The sequence below is a fragment of the Ursus maritimus genome, unplaced genomic scaffold (genome assembly GCF_017311325.1).
Source record: "Ursus maritimus isolate PB19 unplaced genomic scaffold, ASM1731132v1 scaffold_18, whole genome shotgun sequence".
Classification (NCBI taxonomy): Eukaryota; Metazoa; Chordata; class Mammalia; order Carnivora; family Ursidae; genus Ursus; species Ursus maritimus.
This window is the reverse complement of record NW_024424230.1, coordinates 48,970,672-48,996,595: the sequence shown is the minus strand read 5'-3', so window position 1 is coordinate 48,996,595 and position 25,924 is coordinate 48,970,672. Positions and strand designations below refer to the sequence as shown.

General features: G+C 39.6%; 1 long non-coding RNA gene across 3 annotated transcripts in view; it reads right to left on the bottom strand.

Moving 5' to 3' along the window:
• Window positions 1-11,075: 11,075 nt before the first annotated feature.
• The window catches only part of LOC121103267, a 29,136-nt gene continuing 14,287 nt past the window's right edge, over window positions 11,076-25,924 (bottom strand). For 2 of the 3 annotated variants that reach the window (XR_005835423.1, XR_005835422.1), the window contains exon 4: window positions 21,038-21,138. This is a non-coding gene — a long non-coding RNA (uncharacterized LOC121103267). Of the gene's footprint in view, window positions 11,111-21,037; window positions 21,139-25,924 lie in introns of those variants that run through there. The other variant, XR_005835424.1, reaches the window with a different exon arrangement.

The window sequence follows — 25,924 nt, the reverse complement described above, 5'->3', positions numbered from 1 at the left end:
TCATGGTTCATGCCCCCCTCTGTTTACCCCCTCCTTTCTTCTTCCCTTTCTTCTCCTGCTGATCTTCCTACTTCTTATGTTCCATAAATGAGTGAAACCATATGATAATTGTCTTTCTCTGTTTGACTTATTTCGCTTAGCATTATCTCCTCCAGTCCGATCCATGTTGCAGCAAATGTTGAGAAATCGTTCTTTATGATAGCTGAGTAATATTCAATTGTACATATGGACCCCATCTTCTTAATCCAGTCATCTGTTGAAGGGCATCTCGGTTCCTTCCACGATTTAGCTATTGTGGACAATGCTGCTATGAACATTGGGGTGCATATGGCCCTTCTCTTCACTACGTCTGTATCTTTGGGGTAAATACCCAGTAGTGCAATGGCTGAGTCATAGGGTAGCTCAATTTTTAACTTTTTAAGGGACCTCCACACTGTTTTCCAGAGTGGCTGTACCAACTTGCATTCTCACCAACAATGTAGGAGGGTTCCCCTTTCTCCACATCCTCTCCAGCAATTGTTGTTTCTTGCCTTGTCAATTTTTGCCATTCTAACTGGCGTAAAGTGGTATCTTAGTGTGGTTTTGGTTTGAATTTCCCTGATGGCTAATGATTTTGAACACTTTTTCATGTGTCTGTTAGCCATTTGTATGTCTTTATTGGAAAAGTGTCTGTTCATATCTTCTGCCCATTTTTTGATTTGATTATTTGTTTCACGTGTATTGAGTTTGAGAAGTTCTTTGTAGATCTTGGATACTAATCTTTTATCTGTAGCGTCATTTACAAGTACCTTCTCCCATTCCGTGGGCTGCATCTTAGTTTTTTTGACTGTTTCCTTGGCTGTGCAGAAACTTTTAATCTTGATGAAGTCCCACAAGTTCATTTTTTCTTTTGTTTCTCTTGCCTTTGGAGATGCGTCATGAAAAAAGTTGCTGTGGCCGATGTCAAAGAGGTTGCAGCCTGTGTTCTCCTCTATGATTTTGATGGATTCCTGTCTCACATCGAGGTCTTTCATCCATTTGGAGTTTATCTTTGTGTATGGTGTGAGAGAGTGGTCAAGTTTCATTCTTTTGCATGTAGCTGTCCAATTTTCCCAGCACCATTTATTGAAGAGACTGTCTTTTTCCCACCGGATGTTTTTTCCTGCTTTATCAAAGATTAGTTGCCCAAAGAGCCGAGGGTCCATTTCTGGGCCTCTATTCTGTTCCATTGGTCTATGTGTCTGTTTTTAGTAGAGTACCACATGTCTTTTGTGATCACAATCTTGTAGATAGCTTGAACCGCAACGTGATGCTCCCCAGCTTTTTCTTTTTCAACATTTCCTTGGTGCATTTTGGGGCCTTTTCTGTTCCACAAAATTTAAGGGCTGTTTGTTCCAGTTCTTTGAAAATGTCATTGATATTTTGATCGGGATGGCATTGAAAGTGTAGATTGCTCAAGGGTATAGACATTTTAACTATGTTAATTCTTCCGATCCATGAGCATGGAATTTTTCCATCCTTTGTGTCTTCTTCAATGTCTTTCAAGAGTGATTTGTAGTTTCTAGGAATATAGATCCTTTACATTATCTGGTTCTAATTCCCGGATGATAACGATTATTTTTGGTGCTATTGTAAATGGAATGGATTCCCTAATTTCTCTTTCTTCAGTCTCATTGTTCGTGTATAGAAATGCAACTGATTTCTGAGCATTGATTTTGTATCCTGCCACATTACTGAATTGCTCTATAACTTCTAATAGTTTGGGGGTGGATTCTTTTGGGTTTTCCATATAGAGTATCATGTCATCTGTGAAGAGAGACAGTTTGACTTCTTTGCCAATTTGGATACCTTTTATCCCTTTTTGTTGTCTGATTGCTGTTGCAAGGACTTCTAGTACTATGTTGAATAATAATGGCGAGAGTGGGCATCCTTGTCGTGTTCCTGATCTTAAGGGAAAAGTTTTCAGCTTTTCCCGTTGAGAATGATATTTGCTGTAGGCTTTTCATAGATGGTTTTTATGAGATTGAGGAATGTACCCTCTATCCCTACACTCTGAAGGGTTTTAATCAGGAAAGGATGCTGTATTTTGTCAAATGCTTTTTCTGCATCAATTGAGAGGATCATATCGTTCTTGACTTTTTTCCTATTGAAATGATCTATCACACTGATCAATTTATGAATGTTGAACCACCCTTGCATCCCAGGGATGAATCCCACTTGGTCATGATGGATAATCCTTTTAATGTACTGTTGGATCCTATTAGCTAGGATCTTGTTGAGAATTTTGGCGTCCATAGACATCATGGATATCGGTCTGTAATTCTCCTTTTTTTCTAATGATCCTTCCTATCTCATTGGTGTTGGTTGTGGCCTCTCCCCTTTCATTCATAATTTTATTAATTTGGGTCCTTTCTCTATTCTTTTAAATAAGTCTTGCCAGTGGCTTATCGATCTTACTTATTCTTTCAAAGAACCAGCTTCTAGTTCTGTTGATCTGCTCTACTGTGCTCCTGGTTTCTAATTCATTGATCTCTGCTCTAATCTTGATCAACTGCTTTCTCATGCGTGGCTTCTTGAGGTGAGAATATAAAAACTGCATTTTAGATTTTTCTATTCTTTTGAGATGGGAAGCTTTCTAATGCTCTTCTGCACTCCGCTGGGTCCTCAGGTGACTCTGGAGGCAGCCTCAGGCACTCTCTGCCCAGACCTTCCCCGCAGACATTTGCCACTGCCAAACCATACTTTGGGAGGCACTTCTCTATCAAGCTGAGATTTCTCCCCAGGCCTAACTTAGGAAGGGATACACTTACACACTCCTAGCCTACCTGGGATATAAGGTCATTACATGTACATGCTCTCACACACACACACACACACACATACACACATAGCCCAGGAGAGAAGACAGAACACTGGGAGCCTTTTCACCAGTAATTAATTCTATTCTTGCCTATCACTGGAAAATTTATTTTTCTCACTAGCTCATCCACTTGGTTGTGGGAATGATACATGCACAGAACCTCAGTATTCAGACACTTTTCTTGCTAATCTACTGTCTCTGTGAGGGCAACTCTAAGGATATTTTATAAAGATTATTTTTATTTCGGCTGTATGAACCTTTGCCCAAAAGTAACCAAGTTTCACCAATATAATGAGTTGAGAGTTTTGGCAAAAAAGTGAAGGTGGAAGGAAACTTGGTTCTGGCTTTCATGCCAATACAGTTAGAGTATTCTTTTTTTTTTTTTTAAGATTTTATTTATTTATTTGACAGAGAGAGAGGCAGAGAGAGGGGGAACATAAGCAGGGGGAGTGGAAGAGGAAGAAGCAGGCTTCCCATCGAGCAGGGAGCCCAATGCGGGGCTCGATCCCAGAACGCTGGAATCATGACCTGAGCTGAAGGCAGACGTTTAAAGACTGAGCCACCCAGGCACCCCTATAGTTAGAATATTCTAACAGAGAAACCACTACTGTTCCATGTTGACTATGGTACATGCAGTAGTGAGGTTTCCTTTGGTTTTATAATATCTAACAGGTTTATGTTTGAATTCCAGGCCCATTAGGTTCTCTATAATTGGTCTTAGACAAGTTAGTTAACCTCTTTGAAACTCATTTTCCTCATTCTCCATACCTATCTCATGGGATTATTGTGAGAGTTAATGAGATAACAACTGATAATGTTGGTTTCCTAATCAAATTAGGCAAAATTTAAAAGTTTCAGTTGACACAATCTTAACATAAACTGTTATATAAAAATCTAAGTTTCTTTGAAAATTAAGTAGTATAAGATAGTCATGACAAAATAATCACCTATCCAAGACAATTATGAACATATTTTAATATCTAAGTATTCAGCACTTGTTGACCTCATATGCCAACATTCACCACTCACTGTCCCTTCCCACACAAACACATGTCCCTTATATCTTCTCTGTAATTCTATTTCAAGTCCAGTGGAGCAAATGCTACCCAGAGTGGTTAGTTTCTACATACCAGCAGCCTTTAAACATTGTCTTGGCCATGCCCTAGAAAGAGAAAACTCTGGGTCCTATTGCACCTGGGATTATATAAGAAGTTTTCTGTTGCTTAGAGGTTCCTTGATCTACAGATATTGTTCCTGCTTCTGCTCTTCTGACTCTATGTTTGCTCCTGAGTTGGTATTTGCTCTTCACTTCTAAGGCAAGATTATCACTTGATCAATTCTCAAACTAAATCCAGGACTCACCTTTGTACTTCAGTCTTGTTTCTGACCTTGCTGCCAGGATCCACGGTTGCCCACAGTCTCCCTACCTGGGGAGATGGCCTAAGACCAAAGTCCCATGGAAGCTGTACTCCTGAATTTAAAACCAAAATAGCACGTGGAATTTGAAAGGTTTAAGAAAAAAATCATCATCGAGGTAGAAGAGAAAGATGATATGTGCTAAGTATGTTGGCCCTTAAAAAGGATGGTGACTAACAACAGAAGGCAGAAGTAAGGGGTTTTTTAAGAAATGAGAGATTTCAGTGGAGTAGGAGCTCAAAACCTATTGTGTTGTATTGTTCTTTCTTCTTACAAAGAAGATGTGAATCACATTCAATATATTCAAAATTATCAAAAAGTGAGTTTCTAGATGAGAACATGAGCCAGAATATGCTTTAGAAACCAGTAATCGAGTCTGACCCCCTTATGTCACCTGAAAGACACTGACCCAGGAAGGTTAATGACTGGACCAAGTTCATACAGCTGCCCCAGGGCAAAGGTGAGAGTAGAACCAGTCTATGCTTTTCCTCTTGTGTCTCATTGCCTCCTGAATCACACACTGACTTGATCTGCTTTTCCATTTCTAGGATTTTGATAGAGACTACCTTCCTCAAGGTGGATGAGGCAGTCACATACTTATGTGTGTATTTACTCCAGATCTTCTCTCACATAGCTATGTCTAAACCCTAAAATTAAAGTTTTATAAATTAATTCCACCCTAAAGCAGCCTTCTGTCTCTTCTTCCAGAGCTCTTTCAAGACCCTATAGCTAAACAGAAACCCACTTTCTTATAACCTCCCCTAACCTCAACCTCCAGGCTTTACCCCTCATTCTGTCGCCACCTCTTCAACTAGCTGACTTTGGCTGCTAGTATTTTAAAGTATATTTTAATAGAGGTCTATTAAATATCAAAAAACTTCAAGACCCTAAGAACTGGGTTAATGGTGGGATTGAGGAAATATATCAGGTGGTGAAGAAGGAACATTTTCCTGCCACAGCTCAACTCACACCATATGAGACTGAGGGAACATGCTTAAGAAGGAATAAGGTTTTACACTTATCAGTAATAGCTGAGGCAGAATAAATTTATTAGAATTTCACAATGTGATAAATGAGAACTATTCTTGTTGGGGAAAAGGGCAGAGAATGTTCTGGAGATGGGAAGATGGTCTGCCTAGCATAATAGCATTTGGAAACAAAAAGGGAGGGGTGAGACGATTTGAGAGAAGAGAGGATGCTTAAATGGCACTGAAGACAAACTTCACTTACTTCATATATTTGTCTAGACCTGATTTAGCACTCATGGCAATCTCTAGAGATTCTGTGTTCTCCATGGTTCCCATGCTTCTTTAGTGCTTTGTATTTATCCATTACTTAAGCATACCAAACAAATACTCCTTGTTGGAACTTTTGTGGTGATTTGTAGCCCAACTAGGGGTCAGGAGTTGGAAAACATCTGTGGTAATTTCCTTATCCCTACCTGTATGTGGAGAAAATATTAGCTACCAGTGAATTTGATAAGTTGCTCTTTGGTTCTTTATTTTCAGTTGTCTAAAATAACTGAATTATTTGTTTTCCTATCTGAATGTCCAAATATTCAAATCATGAGATTTCTTTAAATTTTTTGTTAGTAGGTCTGTATGTTTAAAGGGCAATATTTTCCATTATAAGAACTACTGACAAATATCAGGGAAATTGTATGTAAATAGTAGCTCTATGGCAACTTCGTCATATTTAAGATCAGGAACCAGATTTCTACTCTATCACACAGTGCTAATAAGTGCTTCATCAACATTTCTGATCCTTTCAAAATCATTGTAGAGACCTCTTTCTACTGTAGAGAGCTTCAGACGTTTATTCAACATAATTTCATAAATGTATTACCAATCTTAGATAATGAATTTTTATTAAAATCCTTAATTAACAACAAAAAATGGTAAATTTTTAAAAAGATTTTATTCATTTATTTGAGAGAGAGAGTGCATGAGCAGGGGGGAAGAGCAGACAGAGAGGGAGAAGCAGACTCCTTGCCTAATAGGTAGCCCAATGCAGGGCTCAATTCCAGGACCCTGAGATCATGACCTGAGCCAAAGGCAGACACATAACCTACTAGGCCACCCAGGTGCCCACCAAAAATGGTAAATTTTTAACTGTGTTAGCCCCCCTCCAAAAAAAGCTGGCTATAAGATATCAGAACTATGTAATTGGGTAAAAATTTGTAATAAACTCTATTTAGCCCATATCTCTTAGATCTAATCTAGACAGCACTTTGAACAAGACTGATGGTTGCCTATTCAGTGTGTAGCAAATTCCAGTGTCTCAATAACTTACCAGGCAAGGGATGTTCTTCTTACATGCACCTAAACTCCTGCAATGCAATTGTGATGCTAACTACCCAACAAACTGAAGTTAGCACAGACCTCACAGGTTGAGATCACAATTCTCCTCTAGGGCATCTTCACTTCAGACACCAGCTACAAGGTCCAGAGTTCCCAGGCCATCCAAACTTCTGTCCAACTGACTAAAATTTCAGAGGTTCCCACTACCTCCTCAGGTTTAATAATTTGATAGAAAGACTCACAGGCCTCAGGAAAGCACTATATTTACGATTATTGTTTTATTACAAAGGATGAAAATCAAGACTAGATGAAGGAAGAAACCTGTAAGTTGAGGTCTGGGAAGCTTCCAAACACAGAAGCTCCATGACCTCTCCCTGCAGAATCAGAACACATCACCTTCTTTTCACATCAGTGCACTCACCATCTAAGAAGTTCATTCAACATTCATGTCTAGAGTTTTTATTGGGGTTTCATTAATTAGACATGATTTATCAAGTCATTGGACATGTGACTGAATTCAATCTCCAGCCCCTCTCTCCCCTCCCCAGAGGTTATGCTAATATCACCTGGCTCAAACCTTCTTTAAAAAAAAAAAAAAGCTGCAACCCTCCAATTGCATGGTTAGTCTTTCCAGCATGACCAGCCCCCACCCTGAAACTATCTAGTAGGCCTACCTTCAGTCACATCATTAGCATAAACTCAAGCATGGTCTGAGGGTCCCACCATGAATAACAGACAATTCTGTCCCTGGGGAAATTCCAAGGGTTTAAGATCTCCATCCCAGGAACCTGGGCAAAGACCAAACAAATTCTTTATGATATGACACTTTTTACTGCAACTTAAAATACATAAGCAGATAAATGGAGGCTCTTGAAATGTGTCTTATGAAACCCTTATGGACAGCTTTGTTTTATTTCCTGTAGGTGTCATTTTACCAGTGATATTATTGCTAATTCATGGTCACAGGGCAGATGTTAGCCAGCAGTAAGTTATCAAATTACCTCTTATTAAAATTTTAAGAAAAATGTCAAGCAAGCTTTCATTTTTCCATTATGTGATTTTCATTTCTTCTTTGAACTATTCAGAAAACTTTTCAATAACTTGAAGATAAAATCTCCTTTTCAGTCATCATATTTCCTCACTTCCACTCAGAACAAAAAAGAACCATAATTTCCACACTTTTAGGTAGAAGCAAGGGCATAAAAATGAGTCCTTAACTTCATTGGTTGTAGAGAAAAATCATTAAGTTTTAATAATAAATACTAGAAAACTGCCCTGGCCTTTATGACGAAAGCACTACTTCTATCATTCTAAGTTGACCTTATTTTACACTATATTATGGGTAAGAACCCAACCAGTAGAGTTGATTAAAGAAAAAGTAGTTCTGTCAATGAATATGTGGTAGTATCAAAGATGCATAATTGGACCAGGTGTGCTATGGCCAACTTAAGGAGAACACATAATATTCATTTCTTTTACTATGACTTATATCTTCAATATTGGGAGATGTTTCACCCAATGTTCATGGACCAGCATCTACAGATGGGCTCAAGGGCTCCTGAAGTGATATGTAAAATGATAAAGATTTCTTTTTTTTTTTTTTTAAGATTTTATTTATTTATTTGACAGAGAGAGACAGCCAGCGAGAGAGGGAACACAGCAGGGGGAGTGGGAGAGGAAGAAGCAGGCTCACAGCAGAGGAGCCTGATGTGGGACTCGATCCCGGTACGCCAGGATCACGCCCTGAGCCGAAGGCAGACGCTTTAACGACTGCGCTACCCAGGCGCCCCAAATGATAAAGATTTCTTATGCATCATTTTTATCAGATTCCCCAAGTTCATGACAATGACCTAAGAATCACTTTTGTATGTGTTAGGGAGGAAAAATTTTCCTCTACCCTTCAAATTTCCTTTGACTTATATAAGAATTAAATTGACATGATACAGACTAACAGGAAAAAAAATTAAATTTAATTACACATACATGGAGTGAATATGAGGTCCATAGGCAGTCAGGAATTTGAGATTTATATGCCATTCTGAGCTAGGGAGAAGGGGGGTAAGAGTTTGGGACTTTAAAGGGAAGGAAGATGATAAAGAGTAGATATTTGGTAAACAAATGTGTGCTGGGCCATACAAAAACAATGGGACATAGAGAGGAGTTTTAATAAGTAGATTTCACTAAGTTCCTCCCTGTCTGCCACACCTAGTTCATATTATAAGGTACTTATCTATGGTGACAGCTCCCTTCCTGGAGCAGGTCTTCTACCTACATTCTTTTGTGCAGTTAAATGAAAGGTCAAAGGTTCTTCCTGAGCCTTCTTTTTCTTAAAAAAAAAAAAAAACTTAAAATAATTGATATGTCAATGAAACACATTTGGAGGTGGCAATTTTGTTTCCTTCCATAAAGGAACCCTTTTCTGGAAACAAACCAGCCCTTAAGCCATGCCCTATGCCTTCAGAGTTTAACATTTCTACTATCATAAGCCAAGGACTTGCCATTGGTTTTTTCAACTCCTCCAGCCTCCTTGAAGCACTTATTTTCCAGAAGTTGACTTGAGTCTCCATCCCATGCCATGTCTATAGCCCTCCTCAGTGTTTCTGAGAATTCTTGGTGGGGGGGCTCATGTTTCTCTGGGTCACCTCTCAGTCTGAGTTTCTACTCTATTCACTTCTTATAGCAACATCTGTAACATGGGAAATAGCTCTGTTTCCTTAATTACCCAAAGTACCATTATCATAAGACAGAACCTTATTAGAGGTTTTGAAAAACTGAGCAGCATCATGAATAACCATGTTTCTAGTTTCTGTAAACTTGATGCTTTAATATCTGCCCTCTGTGCTTATGTTGGACATGCCTTATTCTGGACAACCCAGTAATATGTTTAAGTCACCTTGAGTTGGCCTCCTGACTGATTGATTCATCGCCCCTGCCTCCTAAAGAGGAGTTCTTCTCAGTCTGCGTTTCCAATACAAACCAAGCAATCCAGAGTCCACACCCCCAACCTCCTCCTTACTCTGGGCCACTATCCAACTGCCCTAATCACCCCAAACAACTCAGACAGCCCTTATGCCCTGAGGTCTGCTGAAATTATTCAAACTAGCCAATTCCAAGCCTGCTTACTCTGCCTCCACTGTTCCTTTATGAAGAAACCACAATAAACTCTAGCCCACATTTCTTCCCCTTCCCTCTGCCTCATGACAACACTGGTGCTTCCTCATGTGCCCCCCCCCCATAGCATAGCATACCCACTCCTCTTGGTGATCCTTTGGATTTACTATAAATTGTCTATTAATACACTATAGTGTAGAACAAATCACAACAGGCACAGAACAGGAGTCAACTTACAATTAATTACTAGATATCACTGATCCTCAGCCATCTCTACAGAGAATTTCTTAGCAGTGATATTGTCATGGGACTCCTCTCCCTACTGAGGCTATTACTCCCTGTGGTTTCTTCTCTTTACATCCTTCAGTTCCCCACTCCCTCCTATTCAGATGGCAGAAGAATTGATGTTATTTTACTGTTATTTTGCTAGGCAGAACACTTTTTTTCATTCTTCGCTCATCTAAGATTTCCATGACCAAAAGATCTACTAAGAGTTTTCCTAAAGAAAAGAGCTGTCTGCCTTTAAGATAAAAGCTGCTATTCCCTATAATATAGATATGCAGCAACAATTTAATCTTTTTTTTAAAGATTTTATTAATTTATTTGACAGAGAGAGACACAGCAAGAGAGGGAACACCAGCAGGGGAAGTGGGAGAGAGAGAAGCAGGCTTCCTGCTGAGCAGGGAGCCCAGTGCAGGGCTCCATCCCAGGACCCTGGGATCACGACCTGAGCCAAAGGCAGATGCTTAATGACTGAACCACCCAGGCAGCCCCAATTTAATCTTTGAAAGCAAATTTTTTCCTGTTAATTATGTATCTAGTAAATACTAAAGCAATCTATGCTTTAGTATCCAGAGAGGATCCCAGGCACACTATCAATTTGAAATATTAACTAACAGTTTAAAATTTATTATATACACATTATTCAAGTATGTACCTGGTAACCAAAATTAATATACAAGAATTTCTGTGTATCAACAATAAGCAGTAGAAAATAAAATGCAAACTATTCCATTAAAAGTAACCACAAAAATTGTAAAATACCTAAGAATAGTCTTAACAAAAAAATGCAGAGGAGCTATCCTAGTAAGTTCCAAAATCCACTGAGGGCATAAATATGTAAACTAAAATAATAGGAGCCATAACATTTTAATGGGAAGTCTAAATATTATAACAGCATCGATTTTGCCAGAATTAATGTATAAATTCAATATGATACAAAATAAAATTCCAAAAGCATTTGCAATTAGAGGTTTAAAAACAAACCAAATCATTTTCAGATTTGGGAGAAAAAACAAGCATGCAGGACTATCTAGGGAAAAAAATTTAGGATGAATAATAATGAAGAAAAATATACATTATGATATATTTAAAGGTATTACAAAACTATATTTCAAAAAGATACTTACACGCAAGTGTTCACAGAAGCATTATTCACAATAGCCTAAAGGAGAAAACAGCCCAAATATACATCAGCAGACGGATGGATTTTAAAGTGCAGTATATACACATAACAATATTATTCAGTTGTAAAAGGAATGAAATTTTGATACATGCTACAATATAGATGAACCATGAAAACATTCTGCTAAGTGAAATAAGCCAGACACAGAACGACAAATATTGTATGATTGCACTTATATTAGGTACCTAGAATAGGCGAGTGCATAGAGGTGGAAAGTAGAATAGAGGTTGGCAGGGGCTGGAAGGAGGGAAACAAGGAATTATTGTTTAATGAGTACAAAGCTTCTATTTGAGATGTTGGAAAAGTTCTGAAAATGGATAATGATATATTTCATTGTTAATGTAGTTAACACCACTGAATTGTATGCTTACATGATTAAAATGGTAAATTTTATGTTATGTACATTTTGCATAACATAAAATAGCAATTAAAAATAGCAAAAAAAAATTAATCTGAACAATGTAATATTGGTGCCTTCCCTGCAGACAGACTGATGCCCAATATGAAAAGCCCAAGAAACAAATCTAAGTATTTCTTTGAATTATTTTGGAACAAAGATTATATTTCTAATACATGCCATATTCCAAAACAGGTTCCAGGCAGATATAAATCTTTCAAAATAAAGCACTAGAACAAAAATGTAGACTAATTATGTGAATTTAGAGCATGGAGATTTTCCCTTCCTATAACAGTAGATGGAGTAATCACAAAGGAAGAAATAAATAAAGTTGATTATATCGAAATGTTGTAATTTTGTAAGTCAAAAAACATCATTATCATAATCAAAATGTAAATCATAAACTGGGAAAATGTCCTTTCTATGTAAAGAGACTTTACCAAAAAAATAAGACACTTCAGTAGAAAATTGGCCAAAGGATATAGACAGGCAATTTCCAAAACAAGAAAAGCAACAGGTCAATGATATATGGAAAAGTATTCAATGGTAAAAAATATTCACTGGCATTACTTAGTGAATTATGACAGAAAATCAGTGGAGAGACAGATACCCTCATGCTCTACTGATGGGAACATAAATCAATTCAACTTTTGAAAAAAGAACCATTTGGCAGACTATATCAAAAGCCTTTCATACAGCAATTCCACTTCTAGAAACCTATTGCTAGGAAATTAATGATCAAGTGCACAAAGTAAACATCAAGAATGTTCATTTCAGCAAAGTTTATAAGAATGGAGAAATTCTAAAGTGTACCCAACAAAAGGAGATTAATTGAATTAATTAAATAGAGTAAATGGCACATTCTTACAATGGGATGCCATGCAACCGTTAAAATTATTGTGAAGAGTTTATGAATTGAACTTAAAATGTTTGTGATAAATTGCTAAGAAGAAAAAGGGCCACAAAGATGTTTACAGAGTATGATTTCATTTTCATAGAAATAAATAAGTATATATGTATGCATATATTTGCAAGAAACGTATCTAAAAAGATATCAAAAGAGAAAAATAAAAGTGTATTACATAAACTTTATAATGACAACAGTGAATATAAAAAGGACAGCACTCATCTAAGTTTCCATTTTTGTCAAAACAAAATTTCGTTTTCCATATTCCCGTATTCCCTTTGATTTCTGCCTTACAAGCAAACAAAATTTGACAGTCATCATAACTACTGACAAAACCCTCCTTAGAATTCTACTGTGTCAGAAACAAGGAAAGACCACAAGAGAAATAGATGGAGGGATGGAGGGATGGATGGATGGACACATGGGTAGATACTCATAAATCAGCAAGGCACTTACTTTTTTAAAAAGATTTATGTATTTATTTTAGAGAGTGAGCATGAGCTGGGGGAGGGGTAGAGGGGAAGAATAGAGAGAATCTCAAGAGAATCTCCCCACCTAGCGTACAACCCAGTGCAGGGCTTGATCCCAGGACCCTGAGATCATGACCTGAGGCGAAATCAAGAGTCAGAGGCTCAGGGCACCTGGGTGGCACAGCGGTTAAGCGTCTGCCTTCGGCTCAGGGTGTGATCCTGGCGTTATGGGATCGAGCCCCACATCAGGCTCCTCTGCTATGAGCCTGCTTCTTCCTCTCCCACTCCCCCTGCCTGTGTTCCCTCTCTCACTGGCTGTCTCTATCTCTGTCAAATAAATAAATAAAATCTTTAAAAAAAAAAAAAAAGAGTCAGAAGCTTAACCAACTGAGGCACCCACACACCCTGGCAACTTACTTTTTAAGATCACGGTTCATAATAAGGAAAAGTTACCATTACTGTCACAATCAATTTCTATGGAGTTTTACCAAGGTTCAGAAAGCGTGATTGGGAGAGAGCAATGCGAGCTGTACCTTCCTGAGCACAATGTCACAAAGCAAGTCTTTTCTACAATTAAAAAAAAAAAAAAAGTTGATGCAGCTATTGTTAAAACTATGCTAGAAAAATCACTAGAGGAAGCTGTATGAAAGCAAGACCATGAGGCTCCAGAGAAGTTACTCAAAGGGTGGCACCTTGTCCATCTGTTGTCATCCTACCAACTGGTCCAGCTTCTTCCCCAACTGGTTCTCCAAGAGGTTGGCACTTGGTTAGCAAAGCCACTGCAAAGACCACATTTATGGGAAATGGCTCTGCTCTGCTTTTGTATCACGATGTAGAGCAAAAGACTTGTCCTATCCTTCAGAGCCTTCATGGGGTAATTTTACACCCTTCCGTGTGATTATTTGGATGATGTCTGTCTCTGCAGCTAAACCGTAAGCAAGCTGAGCCTGGAATCCATCTGTGTTTGCACACCTCCATATCCCTGGCACAGTGCATGACGCAAATGGCCTCTCAACAGATACAGGTGAGTGAAGAGAAAGCCAGCAAACTAGATCTAGACTGCTATCCTTCATGTTTCTAGCCTTACTCTCTTCATCTAAAAATACAGATTTGCCCATGACAAAGGATTATTGTAAGGACCAAAATTAAATAAGATGTGTTCCATGGCTATCCCAGTAAATTCTTCATAAAAACAAATTCTCTTGTACTTTCTCTTCTTCTCCAAGTTACAGTTGGAGCTCCATGACCTATCAGATATGTAACTAAATATGATTGAGTCTTCCACCTGTAAAATAAGGGATTAGGTGCTCTTTAAAGTCATGTCCTCCCCTAACATTCTCTAATTCAATATAAACACCCCAAAAATTGTCCCTAGGAGATGGGCTCACAATACATTCTGGTGGCTACAATTGGATATGGCACTTAGAAGAAGCCCAAGGTGTGGAAATAATACAGAACACATTAATAAAGGATAATATCAAAATTCAAACATTTTACTTCAGGGTGGAAAGGAGAATTAGCTGTCAGAATATATGTATCTCAAACAAAGGACGGTCATTAAAATCAAATTACTCATCAACAATGAGCAGGGTTTTAGAAATGTAATATTTCAATTGCATCAAAACTGGCCTTGTAAAAAAAACCTTTTTCCTCCTCCATTCAGCTCAAAATCTGGCTTGTGTCATCCCGTGCACTGTGGCATTTGTTCATTGAACCATTGTCCCTCTCAAGGGATGGTTTTTCACCCCAACAAAAATAACTATGAATCACTGGTTCTAGGAATATTTTCTCCCTTGTTTTGCTCACAGTATGAATGACAGATTTCAGCCTATTTATTTCTTGTATAAGCAAAAGTTGCCATTAACCTGAAATGGTCTATACTGCAAATGCAAACTGTTGCTTCTTATTTTCAGATTTGGGGGAACTATGAAGTTCTCATTAGGAGTTCATAATTTTCCTCCAGAGAGGATATGAGTAATGAGGGCAGGGGGGAAGTTTCACAGCAAATAATATTTAAAGTTTTTCTCCAGATACAACTGTTTATGTGACTGGAAAACTATAAGAAAAATATTCCCTTAGTATTTATTTCTGTAGCTTTTCTATGGCATCTATAATCAAAATGTTGGGAAAATTTTACATATATTTCCAGGTTTCATAAAGGAAAAAAGCATTTAACACAGACACACAGTGCGTTTTTCTGTTTCCCCTGTTAAAGGATCGTTTTTTCTGTTAAACAACCCTGTGAAATTGAATCTAACTTGCAGTTTTTCCTTGTGAAGTTGCTACAGAAATAGTAATTTTCATCTCTATTGCTATGTTCTCTCCGAGAATCTTGTATTTTTCCACTTAGATCACATACCCACACATTCTTGTAATTGCTTGTCCAATTATCTGACTAGAAAAATGTAATCTCCTTGAGGACAGAGCACATTACTGGTTCTCTGAATATATGAATACATCACTTAAAAGAAAATTAATTAATAAGGTAATTCAAAGGGAATATATACACAACTCTGTAAAATACATCATATCCTTACAAGAAGATTATGTAATTCTTTATTGTCACACTTATGATCTAAAAATTCTAATATGAATTTAATTTGTTCAGCTTTATTGAGATTTTATTGATGTACAGTACATGGGGCACCTGGGTGGCTCAGTCGGTTAAACATTTGCCTTCGGCTCAGGTCATGATCCAGGGGTCTGGGATCAAGCCCCAACTCAGGCTCCCTGGTTCTCCCTCTGACCCTCCTCCCAAGGCTCTCTCTCTCTCTCTCTCAAATAAATAAATAAAATCTTTTTAAAAATTATATACAGTAGACCTAAGTTTAAGGGGAACAATGTGATAATTTGATATATGTATACATTACAAAATGATTACCATAACGAGGTTAGTTAACACCTCCATCCCTCACATAAGTGCCTGTGTATGTCCTGTGTGTGTGTGTGTGTGTGTGTGTGTTAATACTCCCTTAACAACTTCCAAGTATATAATACAATATTTTAAGTTATAGCCGCCATGTTGTACATTAGATCCCCAGAATTTATTAACCTTATAACGGAAGTCTGTACCCTTTAAGCACCACCTCCCTCCACGCCCTCAGCCTGGCAACCACCATTCTCCTTTCTTTCTTCCGGTTTACCTTCTTTAGACTCCACATAGGGATGAGAATATACGTACAGTATTTGTCTTTGTCTGACTTTGTGACGTGATTTTAAATGTAGCAAATAGAAGGCCAGCGGTTTCTAATACATGGACAGCAAAGATGAAGCCTGAGATAATATTGTAATACACAGTTTCATCATTTCTCTAACTAAAATTTCAAAGTTTTCATTCTATAGCTTGGAATGCCAGGAATGAACATCACTTCTGACATTAAACAAGAGCATTATTCAAGAGTATTATTCGACAAGAGCGTTATTTACATTAAACAAGAGTCTTATACCATACTATAAATACTCATAACATTCAGACGCCTTTCCAGTAAATAGGAATAAAATTAAATGGCCTTCAGGAGCTTCTACACTTGGCAACTGCTTAAAATCGGATAATCACAGACTGTTAGAATTAGAAGGGACCTTCGTGGTGTCCAGTCCAAATCTCTCATATTGCAGCAGAGAACAGGCCCAGCGAGCAGGTGCCTCACCCAGCAACCTTCCAGCTCCTTTTTCAGGACCCAGGACAGAGCTCCTGCCACCTCAAGAGGCCAACTCCGCCCAGCAGTTCTTTACTTTCCCATTCAGCCATCCAAGTCCTCAGTCTCCGGGAATTTTTTTTTTTAAGATATTATTAATTTATTTGACAGAGAGAGAGGACAAGCAGGGGGAGTGGCCGGCAGAGGGAGAGAGAGAAGCAGTCTTCTAGCTGAGCAGGGAGCCAGATGTGGGGCTCAATCCCAGGACCCTGAGATCATGACCCAAGCTGAAGGCAAACCCTTATCTGAGACGTCAGGCGTCCCAGTCCCAGGGAAATTTTAATCATCCATTGGAAAGCATAAATTAATGTAAAAAAATTACGTATAAATCTCAACAAATTTTGAATTTGCCGTTACGGTTCCTTTCCAATTAGAACAAAACAAAAAAACCATCACGGTCTTTAGACAGACAAACAATAGTTTGTTGACTCAACAAATCACAGCGTCTACAAAAGCTTAAAAGAATATCCAATTACCGGATGTATAACATATAAAGACCACCTTTGCATGGGCCAACCGTATTGCCCCTGAGCACAGATATCAGTGATCAGTTATCTCCGCACAAATATTCCCAGCCCTGAAATGTAGAGGGCAGACATCATTCAGCTCCTATGGTGCAGCAGCACCACCTAGTGGCCATTTGAAGGACTCTTTCTCACTGCCCAAACTGCCTCACTTGGCCTTTGTAGGTAGCGATTTTAAGATACATCTGGACCAAGATATATACTCATGAAACTACTTCTACCTTATTTTTTTTTTTAGATTTTATTTATTTTACAGAGAGAGACAGCCAGCGAGAGAGGGAACACAAGCAGGGGGAATGGGAGAGGAAGAAGCAGGCTCCTAGCGGAGGAGACTGATGTGGGGCTGGATCCCAGAACGTTGGGATCACGCCCTGAGCCGAAGGCAGACGCTTAATGACTGAGCCACCCAGGCGCCCCAACTACTTCTACCTTATTACAGGAAATCCTCTGATTCACAGAGTACAATCCACCCAGCAAATAGGAGCCATCTATCATAAAGCCAATTGAGACCGGAAACAATTTATACTGGTGAGCAAGAACTTCAGCCTTCCTATCTTTCACTTTAAATACCGCAATTATTGAGGGGCGCCTGGGTGGCTCAGTCGTTAAGCACCTGCCTTGGGCTCTAGTCATGATCCCAGGGTCCTGGAATCGAGCCCCACCTCAGGCTCCCCGCTCAGTGGGAAGCCTGCTTCTCCCTCTCCCACTCCCCCTGCTTGTGTTCCCCCTGCTTGTGTTCCCCCTGCTTGTGTTCCCCCGCTTGTGTTCCCCTCTCTCCCTCAAACAAATAAAATCTTTACAAAATAAATAAATAAATTATTTAAATGGCACTGTTTTTCCCCCCAGCTGCTGCCTAAATGAGAGGAAGCAAAACTAGAAATGATAGAAGCAATTAGAAAGTGCACCATTTCACAGAAACTTTCAATATGACAGAAAAGAGAACATAAAAATGAAATGGAAACATACTACATTTATGTATTGACCAAAGTTAGTATCTTGAGCCAAGGAAGTGCTTGATTATTTCTGGATATAGTCAGGAAGGAGGGAAAAAAATCAGATTTTTTTTCCTGGGTTTACTTGGCTGTGAATGGCATGCTGACCTTGAACTTGAGAGCACTCGTTCTTGCTCTGTGTATTTACTTGGGCTCATGGTCTTTTAATGTAAGGCAAAATAACATTTTAAAAAAGCAAACATCCGGGGCGCCTGGGTGGCACAGCGGTTAAGCGTCTGCCTTCGGCTCAGGGCGTGATCCCGGCGTTACGGGATCGAGCCCCACATCAGGCTCTTCCACTATGAGCCTGCTTCTTCCTCTCCCACTCCCCCTGCTTGTGTTCCCTCTCTCGCTGGCTGTCTCTATCTCTGTCAAATAAATAAATAAAATCTTTAAAAAAAAAAAAAAAGCAAACATCCTCTCCCTTAAGGACTGATGGTTGAGGAATCAAGCCTGAAAGAGCCTTTGTTGGATGGTAGATCCCACATCCACAGCCAAACTTCTTTGCTTTACACACTTTATCTGCTGGGTAGTACACACATTTTATTCCACATAGAAGAACTTTGCCATTCTCTGAAGGGGTGACTTCCCCCCTGAGAAAGACCATAAGGTAACTTGTAACGACCTTTTACTTGATTAATGTAAGAGCGAATTTGGTCATTTCTGACCAAAAAATAATAGAACTGCTTGAGTTAGTACCTTAAGGGGAGCTCATTAATAAGAAAGAAACCCAGTGAGTCCTGTCTGGGTTTAAGAAACAGAAACTGTGTTTCTGTTGTAGCAACACTACAACAGTGGGAGGGCCTCCCGCTTTCTGTGTGTGTGTGATTCCTTCACCCAACTACCCACAATGAAGTGATTATGCCCAGATGCCTCATGCCAAAGTCACCTTGGGTTTTCAGAAACTGGAAGACAATAAAACCAGATCTGAATTCTACAAGAGGAGAAGGTCTGAGAAGGTCCCTTGTGCCTCCTGGAGCTAATTCTTTATTCCTGCATCTCACGAGGGAACACAGTGTTCCCTGTGAGCTCCGGGAGCCTTGTTCAGAGTGAGATTCCCCAAGCTCCTCGTCTTTATTCCACATAGGAAGTGGCAGGTCAGAAACAAAAAGCATTGCCTGAATTGAAAACGTCACTTAATAGTCAGCCATGGAAAGGTGAAAAGAAATCTGTAAGTTGTCAAGCGAAGAGGCTTCTAAGTGTGAACCACCAATTCTAGGAAACATTTCTACAGTTAAACAGAAGCAAAGAGAACCAAGTTAGAGGCAGGAAATGACTACCCAAAATATGAGAGCCAAAAAAATAAAAAATAAAAGGACGGGTTTGGTTTTTATCGTTGCGCCCCCCTCCCACTTGAGCAGATAGCTCTGACTGCTGAACAGTAACTTGTGTGCACGCTGCCTGTACTCAGGAAGCCCGGCATCTTTCACGGTCACGAATTGAGACATTTGCTGGAATTTCCTGCAGAAGACAGGGGAAAACAATTTGGAAAGTGAAATCTTTCTGAGAATTTCTCCAACCTAGTTTATGAAAAAAGAAGCCAGTTTAGAAGCAGAGGAAGTGCCTTTGATTAAAGAAATCACCAATTTTGGGAGAAAAATGAGAAAACAGCATCCATGTTATTATTTCCCAAGTATGCCCTCATACGACCATCCTAGGGGCTAATCATTCTTTTCTCGTTATCATTCTTTTTTCAATAAAGACAATTTGTAAGAATCTACATTTCTCTTCCAGGTGGAACTTATATAACTCTTTTTCATTCTACATTTTTAAAATGCTCCAGGAGGATTTTTATTTTTCCTTGGCTTTCCCTAGCGCCATAATGAAATGCCAGATTTCTTTTTGTGGGGCAGCCTTGCTAGGAAAGTCTTAATGAAAGATAAAAAGAGAAGGCTGAGAAGGGAAACCACCACGTGCCTGGCCTACAGCACATCCCACTTTTTATTCAAGTGCTGTGGCCCCCGTGCTTTGCTGTCACATCTCGCCATCTGTGTGCTTGTTATCGTGGGGAATGAAAAGCAAACCAGTGTCAAGCAGTGGAACCTTTAGATGTTAGAAGAATGGTGTGGGGTCTCTTTTATATAAAAAGTCAATGATCTTGGTTGCTAAGGATACCTTTTCACAACAAATATGTAGAGAGACCTTGACGAATGGTTAGGGACACTGAATAGAATTTTACAATGAGGCTGCCTGTTTCTTATTGTTTTTCTTACACTTGAGTGTTGTTTTTAAAAATGGTATGACACTTTTAGATGGCATAACAAGCCCAGATTGCTAAAAAATAATTCCAGGAATCTAAGAAACCAATCTTAATAAAAACCAAATTCTGCAGCCTAACCTGCAAAACCAGAGTTACTACGTCCAGTGCTAGAACGTTCAGAATTTCTACATTGCTAAAAGTGAAGTACAAACGGGACTGGATTAACCAGACTGACGGTCTGAAAAGCTGAAATTCACTAAATATCCGCTAACTGTAGTTACACTGTCTCCTACCTATCACGGCCCAAGAGATAATTTCACACAAAATGAAAAGAAGAAAGGAGAGAGAAAATAATTATGATGCTACTTCTCTTTATATATAGAAGATGGACTTTATTTCTTGGACTATAAATTAAGAAATTAATCCCTGAAAAGCCTACAAGGTCAAAACAAAAGAATAATAAGTTACCACTGCTCCCGAGTACGCTACTGCTCTGAGAACATCTAAGTGAAACATAATGAGCATATGAAAAACAAATGAGAAATCAAGTAATGCATGAATCTCATGTATTAAATAGAAGATTCTTTTTTTTTTTTGTAACATTTTTATTTATTTATTCGACAGAGAGAGAGACAGCCAGCGAGAGAGGAAACACAAGCAGGGGGAGTGGGAGAGGAAGAAGCAGGCTCATAGCAGAGGAGCCTGATGTGGGGCTCGATCCCAGAACGCCGGGATCTCGCCCTGAGCTGAAGGCAGACGCTTAACTGCTGTGCCACCCAGGCGCCTCTAAATAGAAGATTCTTGAAGAAACACAGCATGTCACTGGTACAAAATAGAAAAAACAAGAGGTTCAGAGGAGGGAGCTTTAGAGAACGTATCATCTTATCCCCATTTTCCCCCAGTTTTATTGAGATATAACTGGCATACAGCACAATGTAAGTTTAAGGTATACAGCATAAGGACTTGTATGTAGCATGAAATGTTTCCGGGGCGGCTGGGTGGCTCAGTTGCTCAAGCATCTGATGCTTGGTTTCAGCTCAGGTCATGATTTCAGGGTCGTGAGATGGAGCCCCAGTTGGGTGGGCTCCACACTCAGCAGGGAGGCTTCTTGGAGTTCTCACCCTCTCCTTCTCCTCCCCCCACTCACGCACACTCTTGCTCTCTCTTTCTCTCTCTCCCTCAAATAAATAAATGAATGTTAAAAAAAAAAGAAATAATGTTTACAATAAATTCAATTAACATTCATTTGTCACATAGATACAAAAGAAGAAAAAGAAAAAAATGTTTTGTCCCTTGGGATGAATTGATGGTATTACAAATACGTTGACCACTCCCTGTGCCTCAGGTTCATGAACCTCAAACACAAAAATCAGCAAATCTTTCTTCTTTTCACTCAGTTTCATATTTGAAATAATAATCATGGGGACTGTATGGGTAACTTTTGCCCAAGAATGCTTCCCCTAAAGAATATTGAAATTACTTTTCCCATTAAAAATTCTATGAATGATGATTTCTCTTCTTTCTTCAAGTCATCATTAAAAATAACTGAGTTAAATTTCAATAAAATAAATCAGAAATCTAATTTTCTAAAGACCCTAAAGAGAATGCAGGCATATTCATCTTCGAATGAGGAAGCCTAATGAAAAATTATTCATCTGTGTAATTAATAGAGCAACCAAATGTCAGACACAAGCATGTCATTGGCTCCAGCTGTCAGTCCTCGCCTGAAAAGAAGGCACAGAGCTTCTTGGCTTTGTCCTGACCCTCTGCGACTTCTGGCAGGGGTTCCGGGGGGTAGCTTTTACTCCTGCCCTCCATTCTGTTCAAGACTGCCCTTTCCCAAAGGGCTCAGAGGATAACAGATAAGAAACCCCAATATGAGGGACGTCTGGCTGGCTCAGTTCATAGAGCATACAACTCTTGATCTCAGGGTCATGAGTTCAAGCCCCAAACTGGGTGTAGAACTTACTTTTAAAAAAAAAAATTTCAGTATGAAATTCCTCAAGTTGTAAATACAACTGTGTTTATGGAATTAACTGAAACCTGTTGCAGGTTAGCCAGTGAGTAGAAATTTCATGATAGAATTCTAAGATGACCCCAAGATTCCTGACCCCACTGTACACACTCTGTACAAACTCTTCCCTACTGAGTGTGAGTGTGACTTGTAACTGTGGTGGAATAGGAGCTCCCATGATTATATTACATCACATGGCACGAGAGATTTTGCAGATATAATAAAGTCCCTCATCAGTTTACTCTGAGTTAATCAAAAGGGAAATCATCCTGGGTGGGCCTGACCTAATCATATGAGCTCTTAAAAGTCACTGAGCCCTTCCTGAAGAAAGAAATTTGGAGGATGAGAGAGATTCTCCTGCTGGCCTTAGGGGCAAACTGCTGTGTTGGGGAGAGGACCACATGGCGGGGAAGGCCAGCAACCTCTAGAATATGAGAAGGATGCCCAGTTGGCCAACAGCAAGAAAGTGCCTACAACCATAAGGAACTGAATTCTGCCAACAACCAATGAGCTTAGAAGAAGACCCCAAACTCCAGGGGAGATTGAAACCCTGGCCAAAACCCTGATTTCAGTTTTGTGAAAGCATCAGATCCAGTAAAAACATACTTGGAACCCTAAGAGATCATAGAAAATATATATATTGATCTCTGTCCCCAGTTTCTGGCACAGAGCTCCTAAAATTTCCATGACTTTCTAAGTGACAACAGCCCTAGAAACAACTTTTGTTCTGATATTTGGTCTTTGACTCCAGGAACAGAGCTCCTAAATCCCTTGGAATTTCAAGGTGATAGAAGTGTCTTTTGTTCTAATGAGGTGACTGAGGGCTCCTGGAAGGGGGCTGGTCACCAGAAGGACGAAACCAAGAGGAGTGGCTTGGAATTTTCAACCCCACGCCCATTCTCTAGAGAGGGGAGAAGGGATAGAAATGGTGTTAATGATTTATGCCTATGTGATGAAGCCTCCATAAAAATCCCAAAGTACAGGCTTCTGAGAGCTTCCAGGTTGGTGAACATGTGGAGGATGGGGGAGAGTGGTGCCCTCAGAAAGATGGAAGCTCCGTGCCTTTACCACACACCTTGCTTTATGCACCTGTTCCATCTGGATGTTCATCTGCATCTTTCATCATATCCTCTTCTAATAAACTGGTAAACATTAAGAAAACTGTTTTCCTGAGTTCTGTGTGCCACGCTAGTAAGTTAATCGAACCCTCAAAGGGGGTCATGGGACCTCGGATTTATAGCCTATAGGTCAGAAGCACAGGTGACAACCTAGACTCGCAATTGGCATCTGAAGTGAGGATGGGGGGCAGTCTTGTAGGACTGAGCCCTTAACCTGTGGGGTCTCATGTCATCTCTAGGTAGATGGTGTCGGATTTGAGGTAAATTGTAGGACAGCCAGCTAGCGTCACAGAGAATTGCTCGGTGGGGGGAAAGCCCCATGTGTCTGATGTCAGAGGTGCTGTGAGTGTGGTGGTCGTGTGAGAGGAAAACAGACTCAATGCCTGACCCACAGAAACTGTAAGCTAATCAGTTCGTGTTGTGTTAAGTTGCTAAACTTGTGGTAATTTGTTACGCAGTAATAGAAAAAAGCACACCCATTCATTCCTTACAACAACCTTATGAGACATGTACTATTAATATCCCCACTTTACAAACAAGAAAAATGAGGCACAGAAAGATTAATAATTTGCCCAAGGGATTTAAGTGCCAACAGTCTGGCATAAGAGCCTACCCACACTCATGCACATCATTCATCATCCTAAAAGTCCCAGATCTTTACTACTCAGACACCTGTGGTCGATGCCCCAAGGCTCAAACACTACAAAACAGACTCCCAAAAGGGTATCATAAATAAAATCAAACGACACACCGTAGACTGGCAGGAGAAGTCTGTAATCTACATAAATTACCAATGATTAGTATCTGCAATGTATTGAGAAAACCTACTAATCAAAGACAACAACAAAAAAAGACAAATAACCCAACAGAAAAATGAACAGAAGATATGAACAGGCAATTGTCAGACAGGAAAAGTCAAATAACCAGAACATATGAAAGGGTGCTCAGTCCCACTAGTACTCATGTAAATTTCAATAACGATAAAGTCCTAAATATTGGCAAGAATGTGAAGCAACAAGGACTTTCATGTCCTGTTGGTGGGAAGATAATGTGTACAACCCCTTTGGAGAATGATTTAGGAACATCTCATTAAATTGAACACAAGAATGTCTTTCAAATAAGGAATTCCACTTTAAAGTACATGTAATAGGGGTGCCTAGGTGGCTCAGTCGGTTGGGCATCTGCCTTCGGCTCAGGTCATGATCCCGAGGTCCTGGGATCATGTCCCACATAGGGCTCCCTGCTGAGCAGGGAGCCTGCTTCTCCCACTTCTCCCTGCTCATGCTCTCCCTCACTATCTCTGTCTCTCTCTCAAATAAATAATAAACAAAATCTTTAAAAAAGTAAAGTACATGTAATAGAGAAACTCAAGCCTTTGTGCATAGGAAGAAGAATATGAGAATATTCACTTCAGTCTTATTTGTAATAGGAAAACGAATTCAGTGTCCATCAACAGATGAGTCAGTAAGTGGGATAAACACGTAGGCTTTCCTCTCTCAATGTCATCTATCTCTCCATTAATTTAGGTCTTCCTCAGGGTTTCCAATAAAATTTGCATTTGCTTTTGTAGTCTAACCTTAAGTTTAAATGGTTTTAATGTCTGTTACCAGTCCTTTATGCCATGATCTCTCAATTCTTAAATTTTAAATGTTGGTTTAACTCTTGATGAACTTGGTCTGTCATATGCCCAAGCAATTTTTTTCCATACAAGTATTTTATCAGGGCTTTTGCACACATGATAACACCTTCCCTTAATTTTCCCAAACAAAAAAATCTGGCCAGACATGTTTCTCCAACTATACACTTTTCTCTACAGGCAGTGTTAGCATCAATCTGTTCTCTTCCAGTATTCATAGAAGTCTAAGCCCATGCTTTGTTCCTTTTAAAACATCTGTTTTTCTCTGCCTGGGCCTTTGCAGTATTTCCTCTGCCCACGTTGCCCATGAAATCCCTTTGAACTGGCAGAGATGAGGTGCTCCGTCTCTGTTAGAGCACACAGGTCTTGAAAACAAAAAGTGGCCGCAGGCCTTGTCCCTGCAATTTTAGGCTCTCCTTGACCACAGAGACACTTCTTCTGAGGGATTTAGCAGCGGTCCTACTGGAGCAAGAGTTCTGACTGCCACTGGGAGCTTCTCATGCTAGTAGATCAGAAAACAGAGTGGAGCTACTATCCTGATGGAAGTAGATGAGCCAGATATTGTGAGGAAATAAGATTGCTGTTGCATCATTGAGGCAGGGAGAGATATGTCCGGAACTTAGGGATTCACCAGGCCACCACCACTTGTCATTTCCAGATCCCTCCCGGAAAGGGTTTGGTTTCTCCCTGGCCAAGCAACCTAGGCCAGCAGAAAGATGAGCTTAGGGTGGGGAGAGTCTAGAATGGTGGCAGATGAGGGAGGTGGTGAATATCAGCTGCAGTTTGGGGACCAACTACAGCAGGGAAAGCTGTAGCGTGAGCTTCCAACCACCCTGTTAC